General features: G+C 50.5%; 1 long non-coding RNA gene across 1 annotated transcript; it reads right to left on the reverse strand.

The window, feature by feature from the left end:
* Positions 1–3,821: 3,821 nt before the first annotated feature.
* Positions 3,822–26,866, reverse strand: LOC116459970 (uncharacterized). Its single transcript, XR_004245693.1, has 2 exons — positions 26,712–26,866; positions 3,822–4,152 (listed from the first exon to the last, which is right to left on the reverse strand). It is a non-coding gene; the product is annotated as an uncharacterized LOC116459970 (long non-coding RNA).
* Between the last annotated feature and the right edge of the window lie 44 nt (positions 26,867–26,910).

Raw genomic sequence — 26,910 nt, forward strand, 5'->3', positions numbered from 1 at the left:
GCTCAGGGGAGGGAGGTGAGCTGGACCGCACTCGCAGGCCTCTCCAGGCTTGGGGCAAGAAAGCAGGGCTGAAAGGAGCTGCAGGAAGGGAAGAAGCCCTGTAAAGGAGGGGAGGGGTGCCCGGAAGGACCTGCTGGTTGGAATGCAGGCAGAAATCCCCTAGGAAGCCACCAAACACACACACACACACACACACATACACACACACTCAAAGTTCAGAACAGGCTCAGCCTCAAGGCCCACGCCAAAGGGCCTCATACTCAGCAGCCCAATACACAGCTGGGTATGGCCAGCTCTGTGACCTTGGACAAGCCACCTAACCCAGAACTAGAGCCCTAGTTCCTCTCTGCTGTGCAAACAACACACCTGCCTCAAAGGGTTTTGAGTTTTCCTCCTGTCATTTGACAAATATGGCTTGTGCACCTACTGTATGTCAGGCACTGTTCTAGGTGCTTGGGATGCAACAGTAAACAAAATACAGTCTCTGTCCTTTTGGAACTTAAAGAGGAGGAAGATAGGCAATGAGCACAATAATCAGTAAATTAAATACTCTTCAGAAGGTGACATGAGCTATAGAAAGAAATAAAATGGGTACAAAAACCTGGGAAAGGATGGTTAGGTTGGACCTCCCAGAGAAGGTGGTCCTTGAAGGAGATGCAGGTATCTGAGGGGAGAGAAGCTCAGGCAGAATCCTCAGCCAGGGCAAATGCCTGGAGGATTGAATCAAATACCTTAGGGTAGGTGCTGACGCACAGTCCTGTGGTCAGTAAATAACGTCCAATGTTGTCATTATACTGAAACAGTTACTGAGGCCTGGGATGGGCAGGGAAGCCTTCAGGGAGGATGCAGGACTTAAGCTGGGTTTCCCCTGGAATTCCTCCTCCCTGCCAAGTGGAGAGAAAGGCTCTGCAGAAAAGCATCATGGAGGTGGAGAGACAGGAGAACGATGGCAGAGCTCATTCCCCAAACCCAGTGGTGCCCAAGGGGTGTAGGGACCAATGCAGCTGGATTCTCAAGGAAAGTCCTTGGCCTGGGTCAGGAGTCTGGGCTCCCAGTTCTGGCTCTGCCCCTTGCTGGCAGGTGATTTGGGGCAAGTGATTTGAAGCTTCTTGGGTCCTTCTTTTCTCTACAGTAAAATGGGAATAATATATCCTCCCTTCATTGAATTGGTTGAGAGGATGAAAAGAGATATGAGGCCAGGCGCAGTGGCGCACACCTGTAATCCCAGCACTTTGGGAGGCCAAGGCGGGCAGATTGCCTAAGCTCAGGAGTTTGAGACCAGCCTGGGCAACACAGTGAAATCCCATCTCTACTAAAATACAAAAAATTAGCTGAGCGTGGCAGCATGAGCCTGTAGTCCCAGCTATTCGGGAGGCTGAGGCAGGAGAATTGTTTGAACCTGGGAGGTGGAGGTTGCAGTGAGCTGAGATCGTGCCACTGCACTCCAGCCTGGTGACAGAGCGAGACTCCATCTCCAGAAAAAGAAAAAAAAAAGAAAAGAGATATGGTGGGTGTTTCTGCCTGGAACATAGCAGATGCTCAATAAACATTGGGTTTGCATTTTGGGCTGTCCTGTGCCCTTTCAGACTCCTTTTGGGCACTTTCTTGAAAGGATGAGCCAGATGGTGATGAGTCTACTGGGTCCCAGACTTGGAGGAGAAGATGATGAATAGCTGAGCATGGTCCCCATGTAGCTGAAGGGCTGTACCTCCAGAGAAAGCCTAGATTTGTTCCAAAGGGGCTCCAAAAGGAAGGAAGAAATTTCACGGACACAGATTTTCACTTGCACTCAGGATGAATTTGGCAACGGTCAGGGCTATTTAACAGCAGGATGGACCTCTATAGAGACAGCTAGCTCCTGCTATTAGGAATTGTGCGGGCAGAGGTGGCTGAGTTGTTTTTGTTTGTTTGCTTTGTTTTGTTTTTTGTTTGTTTTTTGTTTTGAGACAGAATTTCACTCTTGTCACCCAGGCTGGAGTGCAATGGCACTATCTCCGCTCACTGCAACCTCCGCCTCCCAGGTTCAAGTGATTCTTCTGCCTCAGCCTCTCGAGTAGCTGGGATTACAAGCGCATGCCACCATGCCTGGCTAATTTTTGTATTTTTAGTAGAGACGGGGTTTTGCCATGTTGGCCAGGCTGGTCTCGAACTCCTAACCTCAGGTGATCTGCCCGCCTTGGCCTCCCAAAGTGCTGGGATTACAGGCATGAGTCACCGCGCCCAGCCCTGAGTTTTGGATAGAGGTAGAACAGAGAGGTGGGGACTCCTTCTCTGCGAAGTTTGAACCTGTTGGCTTCTGGGGTCCCTTCCAGCTTTGAGATTTTGGGGATTTACCTCCATTCCTTGCCAGGCTTCACAGTCCATCAAGATCTACCCATACAACAGATTTTTTCCAATCCTTCATGAAAACTTGCCTGACCCCTGTGTCCTTTGGATTCAGTCATGTGATGGGCCAGCACATCTGAGAGACGCATCCATGCTAAATTTGGAGTGGTCACAGATTAACACATTAGTCCTTACAGGTAACCCAGATGCAGGTTTACAGGGTCTTGGATCTGTCAACTTAAAGGTAAAAGGAACGGTGGAACTTCTAGCACCAGGGAGGGACCGAGGGACAGATATGTTTGGGAAAACATGCCTGAGAAGTTTATCAAATAGTGCCTAGTACCCTCCAAATCCTTCCTACAATAAGATTAACTTTAGCTAAGATCACAAACCAGAGCTCAAAGATCTGAAGGGCTGGAGTGCCTACCTTGGCCCCTCTTCATGAGCCAGGTGAAGTTCCAGGGGATCTCTGGACACCTTCTCCTTGCCCTGTAGACGCCTTGCCAAGGAGAACCCGCTCGCCTGGCAGCTGTAAGCCAGCACTTTTCTTTTCAAAGCCTCTGAGTCTCCTTTCCCTCCTCCTCCTTCCTTCCCGCCTCCCCCCCTCAACACCCAAAAAAGGAGGATGCCCCTTCTGTTGAGTACACAGCCTGCAATTTTGCTGTCAAATCTCAGCCAGGAGGTCAGTGTTGTGACTGACTGTGTAAGGATCGCTCCCTTAAGGGTAATTACACTAAATTCCCCTCTGAAGGACAGCTCTCTCTGGATTGAATACAAGAAAACTCCGCATCCCCCATTCACGGAAATTCATGATTTCTGTGGCTGTCACTGGCACTCTGGCAGCGAGACACTTCGAGGTTCTCCAACCACTCGGAGGTGAGTATGAAGGCGATGGCCGTGGCAGGACCCAGGCCATGGAGGTGGGTGGCCAAGCGGCAAGATTAGGGGTGTGGGGTCCAGAGGGACCCCTCTGGGGATCTGGGGTCCTGGGTGGCCAAGCAGGAACTGGGCCGCAGACACGAGCATCTCTACCTGAACTGGCCACGCCCTGAACAGGGAATGCAAGGTCTCTCCACTGACATTCACCCCGGGAGAATACCCCTACACCTGCACTCATTCCTTTGTTTAACACATTGCCTTAGAGCACTCATCATCTGCCCTGCACCGTACTAGGCACTAAAGGGGGACCCGTGATGGGGCAGCAGCCCCCTCTGCAAAGAGCTGGAGCACGCATTGGCAAAACAAAGCACTTACATGTGAAAAGTGAATAAATATCCAAGCCTCCTCCATCCCCCTCATCATCCCCAGACCCTATCAGAGAGGCAACACGCTGACCCTTGTCCGCACCTGCCCTGAAGGAGGCTGGCAGCTAGACCTTTCAGGTCTAGCAGCCACACTTCCACTCTCCCCACCCTGGGGAAACCCTGGCAAGAGTTGGGGAGTCACTCACCCACGACAAACAGTTAAAAGGAAGAAAGCAGGTCTGGCGATATCAATGCACTTTGATAACAATAAACTCTGCTTTTAATTTATGCTAATGTGTAGGGCTGTGGTGACAGTAAGAACTAAATTACAGAGTGGCTTTCGAGCTGGTAATTATCCCTCCATTTTTCGCTGCTCTGGAAGATGGACACACAATTATGCTCTCTTGCTGTATATTAATACAGATTCTTGACATCTTCAGCAGACCTGGAGCTGTCATCGAGCTTTTTGTCTCCTTTAATTGAAAATTAATGGTTACTAGGTTGCCACGGAAACAGAGGCCACGGACGCCAATGGCGCTCACGTCTCACCGCGGGACTGGCAGCATCAGGAGTCCGGAATGACCTTGAAAGTTAAAAGAAAAAAAAAACTTAAAAAAGAAGGGGAGAGGAGGAGAGAGGAGGGGAGAGGAGGAGAGGAGGGGAGAGGAGGGGAGAGGAGGACAGGAGGGTGGGGGGTGTTCGTGTCAGAGCTGAGAGAGACCGAGAAAGCGGAGAAGGAAAGGAGTGAGAAGGGGGAAGAGGGAAAGAAAACAGAGGAAAAGAAGAGATTAAAAATTGAAAAGAAGAAATTCCAGGCCGTTTGGAGCGTGGATGCTGGTGAGGGGAAATTAAGTTAGTAAGTCTTACCTCTCGTGCTCTTGCTCACTTTCTCTCTCTCTCTCTCTCTCTATCTTTCTCTCTCTTTCTCTGTTTTTTAAAGACCCACTGAAACACTGGGACCTGGGTCCCCACTTCAAAATCCATGATTCTGCAAATCAGAACGTCAGCATCTGCTAAGAGCCCCACGAGGAAGAGACAAAGGCTCCTTTGGTGCCATGAGAGGTGGCAGGCAGAGCAGGGGCAGGGGTGAGGTGTGCCACGTGGGCACTTCTCAGGAGCCAAGCAGGCTGTGCTGTCAAAAGTGGGGGCCACGGAGGAGACGACTGCATGGGGAGCTGGGAGCTGCCACAACATTGCTCCAGCAGACACGGGCAGGTGAGAGGTGAGAGGGCTCTGTCTGCTGGGCCTTCAGCTTGAAAACGCAACAAAAGAACTCAAAAGAGTCAGAGATGGTGGGGTAGGGGATGAAGGGGGAGGGTCCGGGCAAGGTTCAGTTTGCCTGGGAAGATAAGAGATACAGGAGGGCCATTCGGTGAGCCCCTGGGATGGCCAGTGGCTCTGTGCTTGGGAAGGTGTTTTCCTAGGAGAAGTTAGCAGGTCCAGCACAGAGGCACTGGGGACCCCTGAGTGTTCTAGCAGGAAAGGTGGGCTCTTTCCTCATCAGCCCACTTTCCCAATTCCTCAGCCCAGGGCACATGCTCTAGAAAAGCAACTCAAGTCCACCATTATTGGATGCCTACAGTGAACCAGCAGCCAAGCTAGACTTTGGGGTCACAACGAATCAGACACAGATCCTGCCTAGAAAGATTGAAAATCGAAGCTGGGAGTAGACAGACATGAATAGACAATCGGAAAGTTAGCGACCCCCTCGAAGATTTCTCTGCAAGGATGTTCACCTCAGTGTTATTTATAATAGCGAAAATCGAGAAATGGATGGATGACCAACAGGTGATGACTGATAAAATGATATGCAAATGATGCTTTATGCCCAAAGGCAGAGCACTACACAGTCGTTTTAAATTATGTTGGAGAAGAATATGTAATGACCTGGGGGAAAAGTTCTCAATATTTTATTTAATAAAAAAATTAGTTGACAAAATGGTGATGTATTCATGATTCCATGATCTTGTTTCTAAACTCTTAAAGACGTGTACATTAAACATGTAACAAAAAGTTACATATATGTGTATGTAAATGTGTGAGTGCGAGTGAGTGTATATTTGTGAATGTGTGTGTGAATATGTGTGTCCATGTGAGTGTGTGTAAATGTGTGTATGAGAGTCAGCTTTAAAAAAACTAGGAGATACAGTAAAGTCGTACCATGATTATCTCTGGGTGGAAAGATTATGGCTGATCTTTATTTCCTTTTTTGTGCTTTTCTGTATTTTCCTTTTTTTTTTTTTTTTTGAGACGGAGTCTCACTCTGTCACCCAGGCTGGAGTGCAGTGGCTGGATCTCAGCTCACTGCAACCTCTGCTGCCCAGGTTCAAGCAATTCTCCTGCTCAGCCTCCCGAGTAGCTGGGATTACAGGCACCTGCCACCACGCCTGGCTAATTTTTGTAGCTTTAGCAGAGATGGGGTTTCACCATCTTGGCCAGGCTAGTTTTGAACTCCTGACCTCGTGATCCACCCGCCTCAGCCTCCCAAAGTGCTGGGATTACAGGCATGAGCCACCATGCCTGGCCTGTATTTTCCATTTTTTTAAACAATAAATATACATAACTTTTATTAACAGAACAAAAAGAAAAGAAAACAGGTTTTTAAAATTCTAGAACCAGGACCCTAGAGATAAAATCCCCAATAAGGTGCTCCTCACACACTTCTGCAGGGACTGGGCCTCCTTGCCCAAGGCTTTCCCCCAGAAATCAGACCCAGCAGAGCTTTTCCCCAATTACCAGAACCCCAGAACCCCATCCTAAGGCTCTCATTCCCCTCCCCCACCAACACTCTCCCCATCCCCAGCTTGCTGGCCAGGGTGTCCCAGAGATAGGGTGACAGGCTGAGGCTGAGGACACCCAAGCAGGGCTGGAGGGTGGACCAGGGGAGCAGGCCCTGCTTGGGTGTCCTGGGACGTTCCTGGGACGTGGATGCCAGGAACTCCTTCTCTTTGGTTCCCAGGTGGACTTTTAAGGTAGCGCCACTGCCTTCAGCATCATATTTGGACTCACATGCAGGCCACCAGCTACTCGAGGGCTAGGAAAGGGTCTCTCATTCATTAGGGCCCCAGTAACTGGCTGGACCTCAGCAACTCTTTGCTAAGTTGAATATCAACAGTGGATAGTTATGGAGTAACTACTCATCATTACACCTCTAAGGTACATATTACAATCTCATTTCACAGACCTGGCAGCTAAGGTCCAGAGAGGCTAATTGACTGGCTCCAAGGCACATAGATGATCAGTCACAGAGCTGGAACCCAACCCTAGGGACGATCTGCCTCCAGGTTTATACTCTCTGTGCCTGTTTCCTCCCTTGCCAGGTCCAGAAAACCCAGGTACAAGTGGAGTCTCCCTGAATGGCTAGGGTTTCTGGAATAAACTCCATTCTGGGAAGGTCACCATGAAAAACTGCATGTTTTCATGGTCTTGGCACCCCTGGCCTGCCCTTGGGAGGGCTGGAAGAGTTACCCCTAGTTAAAGTGGGAACTTTGGAGAAAGCCTGGCTGGGATGGGGGCTCCTAGAAAATGCATCCTCTCTGCCTCTCACCTCTCACCAGATACATCCTTAATTCACTCTCCCGGCAAATGGGAGCTCAGTTCCATACCCCCAATTCACTTCTCTACCCCTGCCCAGTCTCAGCCTCCAAAATCAGATTTCCACACCCCTTCCCCCAGGAAGCTTTCAGCCAAGTCACTTCAAATTGCCACACTTATTCCTGTACTCTGCCCCAATAATAAATAAAGCTACGCTATGGCATATGTCCTCTGTCCTCCATGGCAGGCCCTATGCCAAGCACTTCACACGTGTCCACTCCCTCTATCTTCCTGACAAGTTTATAAGAAGGTGCTATGATTTTATCCCACTGAGGCACAGAAAGTTAGCCAGCTTGCCCAATGTGACATAGCAAATCAGTGGCAGAGCCAAAAGGTGACCCCGTGCAGTCAGAAACCAGAAGCCACGTTCTTCACTACCACACCAAGGGCAACGCAAGGATTTGAGGTTTCACTGGAATTGTGCACTGGATGACCTGGAAATCAGTAGCCTGTTTGGCTGGACTCTTGTGACATGTCAATGATGAGGCAGGTTGGGGTAATGGTCTTTCCCCAGGACAGGGGATCTTGCATGTGTAGACAGGTGGAAACAGGCTCACCTCCTCTCTGGAGGTAGACTGCATCTGGGAGCCTCTCAGGGCAAGGTCGATTCTGTTCTCACTGGTCCTGCCACCCACACTCAGGACGTGAGGGAGGGTTCCGGGGTGGGTGTCGGGGGGCGACTGGCTGCTCCACTGGCTGGCAGACTGGCTAGAGGGACAGGTATAGGGGAAGGGTCCCAGGTAAGGGCCATCTGTGCCTCTGCCCCATCCCTGGCTGAGCCCCAAGACCCAGAGGAGGCCTGACTTTCTCTTCCCTCCACCTCCCTCCACCCCCCTACCAGCCCTTCTCCACCTCTCCCCTGTCCTTCCCTCCACCTCCCCACCTCACCCCTGCCCACTTCCCTCCCCGCCCACTTTCCCAGAGCCAGAACAAACAAGAAGACAAACCCAGCCGCGGCAGCAGCGGTGGCAGCGAGGGGAGCAGGGAACTTGCCTTCATTTCCCCGGCTTCCCTGATCCCGACCTTAATCCCCGCTCAGCATCCTGTCAGCCAGGTTGTTCTCAAGCTGACATTGCTGCAGGCGCCTTCTCGGCAGCCTTTCCTCAGATCTGCCTCCTCCGGGGACTTCTAAAGAGGAGCCTGAGGTTTCTCTGTTACAGCCGGCTTCACTCGCTGCCCTCAAGCAAAGCCTGGGCTCCCGGGGGGCCGTAGGGAGAGGGGGCTGAGCGGGGGCAGTGCCAGGCCTGACGTTTCGGAAGAAGAGAGGAGAATGGAGGTGGCTGGACCCCAGAGGCTTCCACAGTGGGGGTCAGGCCTGGAGCAGGAGCTCAACCAGTGCTGTGGGTCTGCTCAAAGCAGGGAGGGACTTGCTCAGGTGTGCAGGCCTGAGAAACTCAGGGGAAACTGAGGCTGGAGCCCGGGGAATTCAGGCTGGCACTAGTTCTGGCTGTAGGGGAAACCAAGCGGTATGCAAGTTTCTGAGCCTGCAGGGAGATCACAGCTCAGAGTGGGTTTGGAGAGAGGGGCAGCTGGAGCCTGCACTGTGTGTGAAAGAAAACACAGACATACACATTCATCAGTGGACGTGCTGAACACCTGCTGGGTCCTGGGATCCAGACGGGAAAAGCAGACTGGTGAGAGGGACGCGGGTGAGCTCTGCAACAGATGCACCCCCGTCCCTGCTCTGCGATGGGGTCGCTGTGTGGCCTCAGACCGGTCACTTGGCTTTTCTGAAGCCCATTTTTCTCATCTATAAGGTGTGTGGTGGGTGGGGGAGGTAATCAGGAAAAGCGTCCTCGCAGGATCAATGTGAAGTTTAGAGTCAGCGTGTGCAGAGCACCTGGGGTTGAGGATGATTTTTACCATTCACGTCACTGTCCACAGGGACATTAGTCTGGAGCTTTGTCTGGGTTTTCACAAGTGGAACTCTGTGTGGAGGGGAGTCGCATGAGGGCACACGTGTGTGCAAGTGGGCAAGTGAGTGTCCATGTGGGGGTCCGGGCAGGACCTCCACGAAGCTGCTGGGAGTCCCTACATCTGAAATCAGGCTCAGCCGCAGCCTGAACAAACATCTGGGACCGTAGGTCTGGCCAGTTCTGCCATCCCCATACACCCCCACCCTCCAGTTGTGACACACCCATTCTGCCAAGGGGATAGGGATGTAAGGGGCTCCTGGAAGCCCAGGAAAGGTGTTCCTTAAGCTCCCCCACCTCTTTCGGCCCCCTCTCCAGGGACTCCCTCAGAGCCATAAGTGCTCCAGGGACTGAATTGGAAGGGAGTGCCTGAGACCCCAGGTGCTCAGCTTCTTGGGAGAGAGCTCAGGGTGCAAGCTGGGTGGGCTGTATGAGAGTCCATAGGGTCCCAAAGGCAGAGGGGTTGAGTGAGTGGCAGAGAGGGTGCCTCTCCATCCACCTCCCCATTCCAGAGTGGGAGGGAGGGAGTCCTGGAGAGGGGGCTATAAAGCAGGATCTGGATTCAGTCCCTCTACCTCCCCAATAGGGCCTCTCCCTGGATCAGTAAAAAATCAAAAGCACCAGCTCTTCCTGTTGCCAGGGTTGACGTAGCCGGGTGGCCTTAGGCAAGTCACCAAACCTCTCTGACCCTTGCTGTCCTCATCAGCAAAATGGGAATAGTATTGCCTGTCGGTGCTGCGGTGCAGTAAAAAACAAAGCAGTACGTGCAAAGCACAATGCCTGGCATGTGGTAAATGCTCCAAGGTGTGCACAACATCCCAGCTGACACAAAGTTTTGACTTGGGCTGTGGCGGGTATGTCTGTATGAGCATTACTTGGTAATAAGAAATAGAATGTTGACAGCGTTTTAGGTTCCAAAAATGGATATGAATGTCAAAAAGTCAAAGCAGCCAGGTAAAAATGTCGTGTAACAGCCAGGCATGGTGGCATGCACCTGTAGTCCCAGCTACTCAGAAGGCTGAAGCAGGAGAATTGCTTGAGCCCAGGAATTCGAGGCTGCAGTGCTCTGTGATTTGATTGTGCCACTGCACTCCAGCCTGGGCCACACAGCAAGACCCTGTCTCTAAAACACAAAAACACAAAGCAAAACGAAAAGCGTCATGTAACAGCTTGGCACATATAGGTATTGGTAAACTCTATTTTCCTTCCTCTCTTCCTCCCTCCCTTCCTTCGGACCAAATAAATTTTATCATTCTCTAACCAAATCATTCTCACTCTTTGGGGGAAGTCAAAATCCCTCCCGACCTAACCATGATGCTTGCATCTCATCTTTGTGCGTTGGGCAGGGGGGTTGCCTCCAGGGCCCACATAGGGCACTGTTGTCTCCCAGTCTTTGGGAAACCACTAGTCTGAGAACTCTCGGGAACTTGCTAACTATGCTGATTCCTGGCGCCCCCCGACCTGCTGAATCAACACCAGGAAAGGAGCCCAGGGATCCGCATTTAATAAGCTCCCCTGTGAATCTGACACCCGCTAAATTTGAAAACTGCCTCCTTAGCACTTTTTCTCTTTTGCCCTTGGCCCATATGTGCTCTTATTTGTCAGACTGTGTTTAAAGTCCTTGTCTTGGGAAGGTGGCTACTTCACCCCCCAGCCAGGAGATTCCTGTGGGATGCTCCCTGCAAGAACCCCGAGGTTGGCCGGGCGCGGTGGCTCACGCTTGTAATCCCAGCACTTTGGGAGGCCGAGGCGGGCAGATCACGAGGTCAGGAGATCGAGACCACAGTGAAACCCCGTCTCTACTAAAAATACAAAAAATTAGCCGGGCGTGGTGGCGGGTGCCTGTAGTCCCAGCTACTCGGAGAGGCTGAGGCAGGAGAATGGCGTGAACCCGGGAGGCGGAGCTTGCAGTGAGCCGAGATTGCGCCACTGTACTCCAGCCTGGGCGACAGAGTGAGACTCCGTCTCAAAAAAAAAAAAAAAAAAAAAAGAACCCCGAGGTCACTGGGCAGGATTCTGCCCTGCACCTTAATCCCATGGCACCTGTATATATTCATCCCCCACGGTCTGCAGGAGTTGGGAGCTTCTGGACCCATTTTCCATAGTGGATGCTATATTCCTCAAAGGCCAGAACCTCTGGGTCCCCCCAGCAGGTGGCCTGGGATACAACCGGGGCTCCATGTCAAACAAAGACATTGTCTCCCTGCCCTGGCATTCAAAAAGACAGGCTCAGGTGGGGGCAGGTGCCCTTCCAGCTTCCCGAGAGCCTCCCTGCACTGGGGGTTGGGGAGCAGGGCACCTTCTGCTGCTTCTTCCTTCCCTGGTTTGTCACCCAAAGGAGGCTCACCTTAGTGTTTCGGAAAGGGTGGAGAAGGGGACACTTCTCAGACCTCTGATGACTCACCATTCCCCAAATTCCAACCCCCACACCCTTATAACTACTCCCATCCACCTTAGAATGAGTGAGGGTGACCAGAACTTTACCAAGGGAGGCACCCTTGGGAGGAGGAGGCAGCGGGCTGTGTGAGGCTCTTCTGGACTCAGAGGCCTGAGTGTGAAGTTCTGGCTCCTCATCAGCCAGTTGCACAGACCATGGCAAGCCCTCCTCCAGTTCTCTCACCTGGGAAGCAGCCATTAAAAGTTGTGAGGCCTCAGAGAGACCACGGGGATGAAAGTGCTAAGTGAACACGAGGTATGGTTCTCTTTTTTTCTTATTTTATAGAATTAATCCTTTTGCATCCTCCCCCAACGACAGGTGCAGGCTACCTAGGAAGACCCTGTCCAACTGCCTCCTCTCTGGGAGTCCCAGCCTCAAGCTGTCTGGCTCTTAAAACAAGCCCATCTGTCTGGGAGGTTTCAGAGGCAGCTGGGAGGGGCCCCCAACCACCCCAGCACATTCCAAATAGGTGGAGTGGGAGAACCTGGTTCTGAGGCAGCCTCTAGCCATGATGCCCACCCCGGGGATGTCAGGGGAGGCGAGGAGACGAGGCACCAGGGGAAGAGGACTCTGGGAGCCAGATTCCGAAACTCCTATGGGCGTGAGATCAGAAACCCAAACCCTGCCCCCCACCTCCCCACCCCTTAAGCCACCGTCCGGAAAAAATAAACTATTTCCTGCAACCAGCTCCGAAACAAAGTCTGTGAATGCACAGTGACACATGTTACATAAATAGAAGCCACAGAGGGGAAAAGCCTGTTTTCTCTTTCATTATTTATCACTCTCTAACCATCTCCAGCTGGGTGAGTAAACAGGCGCATTGGCCCATAATGAGGAACAGACTGCTGCCGTGGGGCTGCCGGAGGGGCGCGTGTGTGAGCATGAGAGTGTGTGGATGTGCCTGTCTGTCTGTCTGTCTGCCCCCGAGACGGAAGCGTGGGAGCCTGAAAAGGCAGAAGGCTTGTGGGGGCACCAGATTCCAGAGGACAAGGAGGGAGCCACCTGGTGCCCCCGCTGGAGTGGGACAGAGCCAGTCTGTTGCCTCCTTGCCATGAGGGTTGGTGGGGGAACTGGTGAGCTGGGCGGAGGAGTCAGAGGGGAGAGACTGTGTGGGTGGGAGAGGATGTGAGATGTATGAGCCAAGTGCGAGGCTGCAAATGTGCCGGGTCTCTGAGCGTGACCTCCGCAGGGTGGCCTCTGGGACTGAGGTGGGGGCAGGAGGGTGTGCGAAGGGGTGTGACTGTAGGGGGTGTGTAGGGCTGTATGTAAGACTGGGAAACTAAAGGAGTGTGTATGTGATGACCTTGCCATGTGTGTGTATGCATGCATGTGGGGGGACCATGGGAGTGTCTGACCCTGAAATTGTATATGGGAGTGTGATTTTTGTGACTATGGGAATGTGTGTTTATATCTGTGTCACTATGGCAGTATGGCCTATGTATGTGAGATTTTATGGCTGTAGGTGGTATTTTGGGTTGAATTGTGCTCCTCTCCAAAAAGGATATATTGAAGTCCTAACCCCAGAACCTCCGAATATGATTTTATTTGGAACCAGTATCATTGCAGATGTTATCAGTTAGATGAGTCCCTATTGGAATAGAGTGGCCCTCATGCATTATGACTAGTGTCCTTATAAGATGTCCATGTGAAGACACAGAGACAGATGGAGGCAGAAGCTGAAGTGATGCACCTCCAAACCAAAGAATACTTGGGGCTACCAGAAGCCAGCAAAGGCAAGGAAAGGCCCTTCCCCACAAGTCTCAGAAGGAAACTTGCTTTCGGACTTCTGGCCTCCAAAACTGTGATACAATAAATTCCTGTTGTTTTAAGCTACCCAGTGTGTGATACTTTGTTGTGGCAGTCCCAGGAAACTAATAGAAGTATGTATGAACATGGTTGTGCATATGAATATGTTGTGCTAGCTTGAGAGTGCATGAAAAAATGTGAAAAGCCAGCTGGACGCGGTGGCTCACACCTGTAATCCTAGCACTTTGGGAGGCCAAGGCGGGCGGATCACCTGAGGTCAGGAGTTCGAGACCAGCCTGGCCAACATGGTGAAACCCCGTCTCTACTAAAAGTACAAAAATTAGCTGGGCGTGGTGGTGCATGGTTGTAATCCCAGCTACTTCGGAGGCTGAGGCAGGAGAATCGCCGGAACCAGGGAGGCAGAGGTTGCAGTGAGCTGAGATCGTGCCACTGTACTCCAGCCTGGGCGACAGAGCCAGACTCCATCTCAAAAAAAAAAAAAGTGAGAAACCATGAGACTGTGCATGTATGTGAGTATGAGATGGTGGTAGTGAAGATGGAGGTGACTACGGGAGTGTGAAAACGTGTGTGAGACAGGGAATCTGTGAAGTGTCTGTGTGTGTATTTGTATGTACCAGAACACACATGCTCAGTACCTACAAATCTTCAGCCTGGAAAGGAACTCAGCATCTGTCCTTCACATCTGATTGCCTCCACCCACCCTCCCTGACCTTGGGCAGCCCTACCTGAGGCCAGGTAAGCCGGAGGAGGGCTGCCCACAGCCTGCCCACAGGATACATGATGCAGGCTTGCTCCTCAGGGACCCAGATGAGGCCAGGCATTGAAGGCTGTAGGCAGTGAGGTAGAGGGTCAAAATCTTTGTTTGTAGGGCTGGGCATTATTGCCTGAAGTCTGATTTCTATTTTTTTGTTTGTTTTTTGTGACGGAGTCTTGCCCTGTTGCCCAGGCTGAAATGCAGTGGTGAGATCCTGGTTCATGACAACCCCTGCCTCCTGAGCTCAAGAGATTTTCCTACCTCAGCCTCCTGAGTATCTGGGACTATAAGCACACGCCATCATGCCCGGCTAATAACTGTATTTTTTGTAGAGAAGGGGTCTCATGGCCAGGCATGGTGGCTCACACCTGTAATCCCAGCACTTTGGGAAGCTGAAGCAGGCAGATCACCTGAGATAAGGAGTTCAAGACCAGCCTGGCCAACATGAAACACCTATCTCTACAAAACACCTGTCTCTACGAAAATACAAAAATTAGCCAGGCATGATGGTGGGTGCCTGTAATCCCAGCTACTTGGAAGGCTGAAGAAGGAGAATCGCTTGAGCCTGGGAGGTGGAGGTTGCAGTGAGCCATGATTGCACCATTGCACTCCAGCCTGGGCAACATAGAGAGACTCCATCTCCAAAAAAAAAAAAAAAAGTGGGGGGTCTTGTTATGTTGCCCAGGCTGGTCTCAACCAATCCTCCTGCCTTGGCCTCCCAAAGTGCTGGGATTACAGGTGTGAGCCACCACGCCCAGCCCTGATTTCTTTCTAGCTGCTACGCCGGTATCCCCAGTCCTGCATAGGGAGACAGGCCTATGCTCAGAGAGTCTTGAAGCCACACTGCGTTCCTAGGCACCATGTTGACCAGCCCTATTCCTGGAGACCACTAGATGTCACAAAGCCAGCTGGAAACTTAGCCTTCCAGGCCATGTTCAGACCAGCCTGTCCCTCTGCTGGCTCAGCCTGTCTTCCAACCAGGAGACACATATAATTGTTCAATTACTCAACAAAGCACATGTTCCAAGGCCCATGTCTTAGCATCCTCAAAGGTGTCCCAGAGAGGCTTTGCTATGAAACTTCAGACAAGCCACTTCTCTCTGAGCCTCAGCCTCCTCTTTGAAGAGTGTACAACCATCCTTGCCCTCCCTACCCTCATGGAATTGTTGTCAGGATTAAGGAGCTCAATGGACATGAACTTGCCTGATAAAGAAATGCCTTATAAGATGCCTCCCACAGACCTATGGGGTCAGCATCATCTCCAGCATCAGCTTTCCACCGTCTCTTCCCTTAGCTCTGTAATGCTTTGATTTAATTCAGGAGTCTGCAAACTGTGGCTCACAGACCAAATCCTGCCTGGTTTTGTATGGTCTGTTAGCTAAGTGGTTTTCACAGATGAACATTGGTGGTCGCTTTGATAATAGGGAGCATTAAATTTGAACCCCAACCAAGCAAAATGTTATCCCCTTTCCCCAAATTTCATTCTTCTTATTAGTAGACCTGTAGTACAAAAAAAAAGTACTCAATTATTATTGTCATTCTAATTTCATCAATAAAAGTTTTGTGGAAATTTGTTTTCTCTCTTGTTATGTAAATCCCTGCATATTCTCAATTTTGCCTCATAGCCTGCAGAGGTTAAAATACAGCAAAAGTTTGCTGGTCTTTGCCTCCACTGCCCAACTCTGCCCCTGTCACACAAAAACAGCCACAGATGATACATAAGCAAATGAGTATGACTCTGCTCAATACAACTTTATTTCCAGAAACAAGTGGTAAGCAGGATTTGGCCATCATACACCAACCCCTGAAGTAGAACACTGTAAGCCCTTGGCCATTTTGATGGGTTTGGAGAAGGGCAAGTCAATCCCTAGCCAAGTTCAAATAAGCTAAGTAAGTGTTGGCTTGAACAATTCACTAGACTGAAGTGGGTTGGATGTGAGTCTGAAGCTGATGGGACTCCCTCCAAGGACTCTAAGAATAAAGCCCACCCAGGAAAAGGCAGAGTTAAGCAATGGGAGCACCCAAGGGCATCGTTTTAAGCCCCTGGATCACACATCATCTGCAGCGAGTCCTGCTCCCTTGACTTTCAGGTACAAGAGTCAGTCAATTTTCATTGTTATTTAAGCCCAATTTGAAGTGGATTTTCTGATGTTTGCACTGATTCAAGAGCACAAAAGAAGAGTGTCTAATCCAGCCTGGGGCATTCAGGGAAGACTTCCAAGAAGAGGTGCCATCTGAGCTGGGTCTTAGTCAGCAGTGAAAGCATATGGGAGAAAAGATATTCCAAACAGAGGACACAGTCTGAGAGGAAGCCTAGCTACATGGAAGAGCATTGGACATGCCACAAGTCCCAGGTGGCAGAGCTGGGAGTGGCCAGGGATAGAACCAGAGGTTCAAGAAAGGATACCTTGTACCCTGCGCACCCAGCCAAGGTGCTTGAATTTTGAATGCATCTTAAGCAGGGCATGACAAGTTCAGGCTGGAATTTTATTTATTTAATTTTTATTAAAGATGGGGCTTTGCCATGTCGTCCAGGCTGGTCTTGAACTCCTGGCCTCAAGCAATCCGTCTGCCTCAGCCTCCCAAAGTGCTGAGATTACAGGCATGAGCTTCCACACCCAGCCTGGTATGGCATGTTAGATAGAACTTTTTCACCACTGTGGAGGATGCACTGAAGGGAGGCTCCAGAAGAGGATAAGGCTGGCAGTGGGGAGGCCAGCTAGGAGGCTATTGGAATATTCCAGATGGGAGATGATGAGGGTCCTGCCCTGACCAATAGTAGGGAAAGTGGAGGTAAAGAGGAGGGAATGACTCTGAGAAATGCCTTGGAAGCCACAGGACTTGGTGACTGGATGTGAAGAGGAAGAGATAAGGAGAACCAAGGGATGATTCTAGTTTCTAGAATGACTGGGTAGATTATGGTGCCACCAATGGGGCGAAAATGCAGAGGTGGAGCATGTTATGGATACAGAAGACGGCTTGGGCTGGGGACATGTTGAGTGTGCCATCCCTGGAGGCCCACAAACATGCACATGGGATCCAGGTCCCACACACTATAGTAGTGGGAGCCACCATCTCAAAAGTGGTAGGTAAAACCATGAGAGTAGATGGGCTTGTCCGAGAGCACAGACGACGAGGAGAGAGTGGGGCAACGCCCAGTGCTTCAGACAGGACAGTGGGAGATGAGATGAGCCCACAAAGACTCATGAAAAGGAAAAGTTAAGCAGGAGAACAGAAGGGCAGAGTGTGGCAGGCACTGGCACCCTGCCCATCTCTCTCAGTGTTCGCCTCTAAAGGTAGAAGCCTGCTTACTGCCAACACCTGCTCTTTGCCTGAGGGTTTTTTCCTGGCCGTGGAAACACCCTTGGCTCCAGCCCAGAGCAGGCCGGAAGTGCTGGAGAGTGAATGCGCCTAGAAGGAGGACACAGCCCATGATGAAGGGGAAGTTGGTGGATGAGTACCCTAAGGCCTGCGCCCGTGGGCTGGCTTGTGTGCAGTGTGTGTTACGCATGCTCAAGTCCCCAGTGGGACTGCACTCCTCTTGCTGACTGTGGGATAACACTCCCTTTATTGGCTGTCTTCCCTTCATTCTCCCTGCCCTGCTCCCCCACTGGTATTTCTGGGACCACCTCCCAAATAAACCACTTATGCTTGAATCACTGTCAGAGTCTGCTTCAGGGAGAACCTAAACTAAGACAAAGGTGTCATGAAAACCAAACAAATAGAAAACATGAAGGTGTTCTCACCAGGTAACTTTTGTCTCTGGAGGGATCAGGTCTTTCCTGTCCCAAGGGGCCCACCTCCACTCTCATAAAAGAGGCAGGCCAATTTCTTGTCTGGTCCGAAGGTTCTCAGCAGGGGACTTCCCACATTCCCTGGGTGAGCAAACTCTAACATCAAGAAATCCTTTTGTAGTCCCAGCTACTCAGAGGCTAAGGCAGAAGGATCTCTTGAGCCCAGGAATTCGAGGCTGCAGCGAGCTATGGTCATGTCACTGCACTCTAGCCTGGGTGTCAAAGTGAGATCCTGACTCTAAAATAAAACAGAAAAAAATAAATCCTTTCCTGTCTCTCTTCGCATTCCTTCTGTTTTTGCAGGAGCTGCTGTGTACTGCAAATGCTCAGAAAGATTCTCAGCCCCAAGCCTGCCCTCTCCTTGTACCCCTGATTCAGTCCTCTTCTTTTCCAGCACTCCAGGTGGCTTTCACTTCTTTCTATTCATCATATCTCCAGCCCTGTAGGTGTTCTCTGCTTCTCTTTCTGCCTGCAATCCAGAGACTGGCTATGACTGCTGGCCAGTGTCCCACAGGAAGATGGGGACTAGGTGGGCTGGAAATACTCCCAGTGTACCCCTGACCCACCCTGCTCCCCACCTCCTACCTCTCAAGGCAGGAGGCCAAGGGGAATTGCCTTGAACCAGTCTTCTTGAGAGGGAAAGGGCCCTCAAGAAGCCATATACTAGAGCAATGAGGTGATCACTCTGGTGTGTAACAAGCCAGGGTATGAAGGCAGGTGCTGTACTTACATAATTGTGGAACCGTGTATGAATTTCAGCCTTTCTGAGCTTTAGTCTTGTCATTTATAGAATGAAGATAATAATAGTATCAACCTGATTTAGGCTGGGTTCCCACAGAAGCCGCCCCTGAGACACTATTCCATTGCAAATGGTTGATTTAGGAGGTGAAGGAAATACCAGTAGAAAAGTGGGGAGGTAAGACAAGGAAAGGAGGCAACAAAGTATATGTTACCAAGCCAGCTACAGGATGGGCTCAGTCCCACAGAGGAAACCCTGGGATTATGCACGGCACACACGACTCGGAGTTATCCCACAAGAGGAGTGAGGGAGTACGGGTATTTATATACCAATTCCCATCAGTTATGGGTGGAGGGCTCCCCCAGGAAGTGTTAGTTCCCTGGCACTTCTGGTCTCCCACACAGTGGAAAAGTGGGCTCTAATGCCAAAGGAAACCCTTAGGCTAGGAAAGGCAGGCACTAGTGATTGGAAGCCTTAGGGGTGAAAAGTCACAGTGCACCAGACAGGGCACCAACAAGTAGCTGTTGCATCATCTTAGAGGACTGTTGGGAGGTGAAATTAGGTCATGTGTGGAGCGTGCTTAGCACAGTGTCTGATGCATGGGTGGTTCTTCTTTAAGCAAGACCCAGCTTCAGTTTGCCTTCAACTACCTGGCTCCAGGGACTTCCTGCTGCCTTACAATCTTGAGAGAGGTCCTGGGGGCTGGAGAGCCATGGGTCAAGAGCAGAGGGGACTGGAGGAGAGAAGACCCTAGGGGACATGGTGAAGACCAGAAAGAAGAGGGGGTGCAGGAGAACCAGGAAGGAGTTGGGGCCTGGGGCCCAGGCCTGGCATAGAATTACAAGGATGAGGAAATGTGTGAGCCCCACTCCATGGACCCAGCCAGATGCCATACACAATAAGGGATGTATAAAGACTCTCTTATCTTCCCTTATTTCTACTCTACATTCATTGCCTCTGACATTTGGAGCACTGCTTTCTCTTAAAAAAAAAATAGGACTGTTGTGGGAATCACAGATACATATTAAAAGTGCCTGGTGAACAGTCGATGCTCAACAGGTAGCAGCTATTTTCAATGTGAGTCTACCTGGGCTTTAACTTTCCTCTTTCATATCCCACCTCACCCTCCAGCACCGGCAGCTGAGACTCCAAGCCCCAGGTCTTCCAGGTTCCATGGGGAAGGAATGCATCCTCTGCTAAGAACAGAGTTCTGAAGGCATCCTAAGTCAACAAGCAGAAAGGGAGCCAGAGGAGAGATGAGAAGAATGGGGAGCACAGCCCTCTGAGAGAAGGGGATGGCTCTGAGGGAATGAGAGTCTTCCTTGTCCCATTTTCTACCCAAGCTTCCCCCTTGACCCTAGCTAGCTCTTTCCTTGCAATCACTGAAGACACAGTTATTGCATATGTCCTACAACATGCAGCTGATACCTGCAGGACACCAACTTGCCCTAAAGTGTTAGACTATTTTTTGTTTTTTAAACTTTGCTCTAAAGTATCAAATCATAATCAAATCAATAAGCATGTACTGTGCAGCTACCTTGCCAAAGAAATTAAGCTGGATGCAATGAGAAATCCCCAAATGACTGAAATTGTGGGTGCCTAAACTAAGGAGTTTATTATCTAGTTGGAGAAATGAGGCATAAAGTGGCTAAACAGTTAACAAAAAATAGGGTTTGTTAAAAGTTACTGGGAGCTTATTAAATAAGTTAGCTAACAACACATTATAACATCAATGACATAGCAGTGCTAAAGAGCACCTGGAAAGAGGCAGAAGTGGGCTGGGTTAATCAAGAAAGAATAACAGTAGCTATAGTCTATCCAATGCCTAAACTGAGAAGAATCCTACATGAGCCATACTTGCCCTCACGACCTCTCTGCCAGCCTCTCATCTTTCTTCCCATCTTGCAGTTCAGTAAACTGAGGTTAAGCCCCTTGCTTCAGGATTTGGGGCTAGAAAAGTGACAGAATTGAGACTTAAATCCAAAAGTCTTCAAGTGGATGGAAAATGTGGGATAGCTCTTAAAAGATAAGGAAGGGCTGGAAGAGGTGGCTTGCACCTGCAATCCCAGCATTTCAGAAGGCTGAGGCGGGAGAATTATTTGAGTCCAGGAGTTTGAGACGAACCTGCGCAACAGAGAGACCTCTTCTCTACCCGGGTGTGGTAGCTCACACCTGTTGTGGTCACAGTTAATCGGAAGGCTGAGGTGGGAGGATCACTTGAGCCCAGGAGGTTGATCACAGTGAGCTGTGATTGCACCACTGCACTCCAGCCTGGGCAACAGAGCGGAAGCTCCATGTCCAAAAAAAAAAAAAAAGATGAGGAAGAACCAAATGAAGGAAAAAGGAATTCTTTTCTCTGTGCCCACTCCTGGGGCTTCTGCTACCCTCATGCATCCTCCACCCCATCCCCACCCCCATGGGTGGGGTGCATGCAGGAGGGATAAGGCACTGGGTCTGCTCTCTTGGCCCTTCCCTGTGTGTCCTGCTCTCTTCCTGCACAGAAATCCCTCCATGTACGGATCTCATTTGACCTAAAAATGCTGTGTTCCAATTAGTGGAAAATTGCTCACTGCTTGTCAAGCTATCGCTTATTTCCTGATCTTTAATGACTGATTTTCCACCAATCAGCCCAAAGTCCCATGCCCACCACCTTTTGGACAAGGCCTCAGTCTCTGACTCCCTAAAAGTCCCAAAAGGAACTGCAAATATCTCCAAGGGCCCAGGCACCCGGTCAGCCTGGCACCTAGAAGGACAAGCCAGCCTCGCCCCAGTCCTGGCGGCCCTCTCCTCCACAGCCCCTGGCACAGCTACCCACACTACCATGGTCATCTACTTGGGGCAATATGGTAAACTGATAAGCCTCCCCCAGAGGTAGGAGCTCCCCTTAAAACCAAGGAAGCCTAGAGAGTGCCTTGAAAGTTCCTGGCATGGTTCATTAAGATGTCAACCCCTAATGAAATACTTCTTTCTTTAAATCATCATTGATCTTGGGGCAGAGGAGCCTTTGTGGAAAAGGAAAAGGCTGTCCCTCTCCTATCCCTCCCTCACCTCCAATCGGCACAGATCCTAAGTCTTTCCCAGTCAGAAAGATTGGGAAGCAGGGAATGGAGGAACAGGGGAGAGATGGGAAAGGGAAAAGATTCCGGAGTAGAAGAACCACAAAAAAGATTCCGGAGTAGAAGGGAAGGAGAGGCACAGTGGGAAGGGAGGTCACAGAAGGAAGCCTACTGCAGCAAGGAGACCATAATACCCAAACATCTACTACAATCGAACTGTCCCATCAGTGGGAGGCTGGGTAACAAAACAAGATGGGGCACACTGATATGGTAGAATCCTCTCCAGCGGCCTCTTAAGTAAGTGACCCAGAGACACACACAACACATGCAACAAAAATGTAGACATTCATCTCGGCAGCATGAAGTTCAGCAAAACACAAGTAAAAACAAGGAGCAGGCCGGGCGCGGTGGCTCACGCTTGTAATCCTAGCACTTTGGGAGGCCGAGGCGGGTGGATCACGAGGTCAGGAGATCGAGACCAAGGTGAAACCCCGTCTCTACTAAAAATACAAAAAATTAGCCGGGCGTGGTGGCGGGCGCCTGTAGTCCCAGCTACTCGGAGAGGCTGAGGCAGGAGAATGGCGTGAACCCAGGAGGCGGAGCTTGCAGTGAGCCGAGATCGCGCCACTGCACTCCAGCCTGGGTGAGAGAGCGAGACTCCGTCTCAAAAAAAAAAAAAAAAAAAACAAGGAGCAGGCTACCTTTCATTTAAAATTTTAATTGCTTGATACTTTACTATGCCACAAAAGTGAATAAAAATAAATAACTAAAACAAAAGAAAATTTTGAGATACCTAAGCAATACCAAAGGAGTAAGAGTAGAAAACTTACTTGGGAAGGCCAACTTCAGGAAACCACAAGGGAAGGATGGAGAATGGGAAAGAAGGAGAGTCACGGAAAGGCCTATATTAGCAATGATTTTTACATGTTTCACTTTTAAGCATAAAATTTATAGCTCAATTAATGTTTACAAAGTGAACGCATGCATGTAACCAACTCCCAAATTCAAAAAGACCCCCAGAAATCCCCTCGTGCCCCTCCGTCACACCCCCACCTAAAACAGTCATGCTCCTGAGTTTTAAAGCCATCAATTCATTGGATTGGGTTTTGAATTTCCTATCAATGGAATCAAACTGTTTTCTTTTGTGTCTGGCTTCTATGCTCAACGTTATATTTGTGAGATTCCTCCATGTTGTTGCATGTAGCAATGGTTTGTTCATTCTCATTGCCAAGGACTAGCCCACGGATGAGAAGACCGTGGTTTAGTCACCTATTCCATTGTTGACGGCTGTTGTGAATAGTAAGCACATGCGAAGAGATGGCATAGCATTCTGGTGTATGCCTTTTGGTGAACATATGTACATATGCATTTTTATTGGCATATACTTAGGAATGGAGTGGAGTAGAGTTACTGTATTATGCTGATAAAGTGGGTTTTATTTTTGTTTTTTGTTTTGTTTTTTGAGACAGAGTTTCGCTCTTGCTGCCCAGGCTAGAGTGCAATGGCATGAGTTCAGCTCACTGCAACCTCCGCCTCCCAGGTTCGAGCAATTCTCCTGCCTCAGCCTCCTGAGTAGCTGGGATTACAGGCATGTGCCACCACACCTGGCTAATTTTGTATTTTTAGTAGAGATGGGGTTTCTCCATGTTGGTCAGGCTGGTCTCAAACTCCCAAACTCAGGTGATCCGCCCACCTGCCTCGGCCTCCCAAAGTGCTGGGATTACAGGCATGAGCCACCACACCCAGCCTATGCTGATAAAGTTTTATTCCTCAATAACTAAAAAATAGTTTTTGGCCAGGTGTAGTGGCTCATGCCTGTAATCCCAGTACTTTGGGAGGCCAAGGTGGGCAGATCACTTGCGGTCAGGAGTTCGAGATCAGACTGGCCAATATGGCAAAACCCCATCTCTACTAAAAATACAAAAATTAGCAGGGCATGGTGGCATGAGCCTGTAGTCCCAGCTACTCGGGAGGCTGAGACAGGAGAATTGCTTCAACTCAGAAGGCGGAGGTTGCAGTGAGCCAAGATTGTGCCATTGCACTCCAGCCTGGGCAACAGAGTGAGACTCTGTCTCAATAATAATAATAATAATAATAATAATAATAATAATAATAATAATAAAAGAAACATAAAATATCTGGGCTTAGGTTTGTTGGGACCATAGGAATGAAGCAAATGTTTCTAGATGTACACACCATCACCACCCCAACCTACTCCTGAGTATCAGGCCTGCTGCTAGGAACAAGCTCATCCATCAGCCCACTTCACCTCCACAATAGGGTGGCGGCTGACCTTGGGAAAGGGCATCTGCTTCAGAGCAGGAGACATGGGAGCAAGTACTCGCCACGCTACTTCCTAGCTATGTGAACTGAGCAAGTCATTTGACCTCTCTTAGCTCCACCTGGAGAAGAGTCACCATTGCTGGGGTGATAAGCTGAACAGCACGTTATTCGACTGCCTGGCAAGCATTTAATAAGTGGCAACTCATGATTTGCAGCTTTGTGAGGTCAGCATTCCTCATTTTAAGTGAGGACCCCGGAGCTCATCAAAGGGAAAATAAGTAATTATGGAAAGCATGTGAGGAACACATTACCAGGCTAGAAGTTTTGCCCATCCTCCCTCCCAGCCACCCAAGGAGGCCTCCCAATCTCCCAACTGATGAGTGAGGTGATGAGTGAGTTAACTGAGACTCAAACATCATGTAACTTGCCTCGGTCACACACTGGTTAAATGACAGAGGCTGAAGTTCAACCCAAAGCTGCCTGACTCTAGCCCCTGTGCTCTTAACTATGGCCCCCTGGAAGGGCCAAGCCATGAGCCTTGGTTCCAGCCACCATCAAAGCACCTGCACCTGCCCTGAGTCCTGGGAAGGAACAAGGATAGAAAGGGGACCCTCCTGCCTGCTCCCAGTCACTCCCACTTTGGAGCCAAGGGCTACTCTTGTCAACCTTCTCAACGAAGCTCTTGCACCAGGAAGAAGGGCTTTGGACTGGCTTCTTTGATTTGGGGGCATTTGTTCTGTATCTTTCTTTGGGGAGGCTTTGTCTTCCTCACTAAAATGCCCTTTAGGTGAAGACAAGACAGGGTCTTTTGATGCCTTGAGCCCCCACTGTAGCTCACAGGGAGCTGTGAACTGAACTGGCCTGAAGATGAGGGGTAAACTGAACTGAAAGCGAAGCATTTCCCAGGGCAATCCCTCTGGGCAAGTGAGCCCATGTGTGAGGTACAAGGGCTGCTGCAGGAAGGGGATGGGAAAACCATTCAGTGAACCAGCCAGAAGAGGGCTGAAGCCCCTCGGAGGTCACCTCATTCAATACCCCCCTACAGAAATTCTCTCTTTTGTCTCCAAAGCCCCTAGTTCTCACCCCACCCTCAGCCTTTGCTGCAAGAAGGATAGGAAGGAGAACTGAGGACATAGTCACTGGCCCAGCTGGTCTGACACAAGGACTTGCCACTCCAGGCTTGGCCTAGGGCTGTCCACACACCATGATTTCCACTCGAGCTGGCCCTCAACAGGAGATAAATCAGATAGTACTACCAAGGGCTTTCTTTCTCCCAGAATACCCTTCCCCTCAGCTAACCCACAAGCAGGCAGTGCCGCTTCAGGGACCACCATAAGCTTCTTTCTTGTCCTCACTGAAGTGGATCTAGTTGGAATCTGGCTTATCACTGACCAGCAGCTGTGTAAGCCCAGGCAAGTGACTTGATCTCTTTGTGACTCAGTTTCCTCTTCTATAAAATGGAGATAATAGAATTATCTCCCTACTGGGCTTACTGTGAAGATTAAATGGCTGGTGGGTGGTACGACTCAGATGTTAGCTGTTATTTTATTCTTACGGCTATGGTTATCTCAGTTGCCCCACTGGAAAGGACACCGAGATAGCCACATAAATGGCACTTAGAGTCTTCCCTGCACAATTTCACACCTAGAAATCTAAAACGCTCCAGCAGGACCTAAGTATGCCTGTCACACTTGCCCAACGGGCAAATATATAAAATGTGGACCTGTGCAGGTGTCACTAACATTGCAGAAAAGGGACAGAAGTGATGAAAAACAACCCAAGAGGGTGCCTCCTCTCTGAGATCCCCTTTTCTTTCAAGGACCACTGGAAGGGCCAAGAAATCCCCTCCCCCCAGGCAACTAAGCATCAATCCTTGCAGCTCCGCCCCCACCCCTCAGGCTTCCAGCTCCCACTCCACAGGGGCTCATATACTATACCGGCCCCTTGTCCACCTGCCTGAGGATTTAGGGCCAGGGGAGGCTTCAAGAGCCATTGTCTTCCTGTCCTGATCCCACAACAGGATTCTCCCTTGGTCATGGGGACCCGGCATCACTGAGCTAGGTTGGGGTACTTCACGAGGACCCCTGAGGCCTCCTTCACTTCTCCCCACCCCCAACACACGCGACAGATGGGAGATGTTTCCGGCGTGTGTGGGGCGGGGAGGGGGACAGGTAGTGAGATTTCCACGGGACTCTGAGTGGTGCGTCTGCTACCAACACAGCCCTCCCCCTTGGGCCGTGGGCATTTCCTCACCCAGACCTCCCCCTCCCAACCCAAACACACCATCGCCGCCACCACTGGACAATCCCTCCAGTCCCCCTGGGCAAAAGCGATGTTCAGAGACGCGGGGTTTTGTTTACAATCTAATTTGTCCGGATAATTGCCTCAACTTTGCACTTCACTTTGCCCGCATGGCTCTGGCCTTGGGCCCCTTCTTCACTGGTTCGCAGAGCACTTTACGGGAAATTCCCTTTCCGCAGAGGGAGGCAGTGCGCGCCCGGGGGTGATCGTTCACAAAGCCCTGAAGGGGCCTCCCCGCCCTCTACCCTAGGCTCAGAAAGCCCACCCTCAGCCCCCACGCAGTGGGGAGCAGGAGGGAGGCCAGGCAGGGCCCGGGCCTGACACTGGCTCCGTCTCTGGGCCCCCGGCCACTCCCCGCGCCGAGCGCAGCCCGCCGGGAACCAGTCAACCGTGTGGGAGCAGGACTTGGCCGTACCTCCAGACTCCAAGGGATGGCCGGGGTTTGCAAACGCGCCATAGGATTAGTCCGAGGCCAGGGTGAATCCCTGGGGTCCCTCCACCTACCATCTTTTTCAGATCTGCCGCCCCACGTCTTCTCCCCATGTTCCCATTTTTCCTCCCCTAAAGTTTGGTGCACGTGGTCTTCTCTCGCTCTCAGCGGGCTGCCAGGCGGGGTGAAAGTTGCTGCACCTGCTTTAGGCGAATTATGGTAGCACTAGAAGTTGGTCTCCCCTCCCTCCGCCGCTTGCTCTCTCGCTCCCTC

This window comes from Hylobates moloch, unplaced genomic scaffold (assembly GCF_009828535.3).
Source record: "Hylobates moloch isolate HMO894 unplaced genomic scaffold, HMol_V3 SCAFFOLD_20, whole genome shotgun sequence".
In the NCBI taxonomy this organism is placed as follows: domain Eukaryota; kingdom Metazoa; phylum Chordata; class Mammalia; order Primates; family Hylobatidae; genus Hylobates; species Hylobates moloch.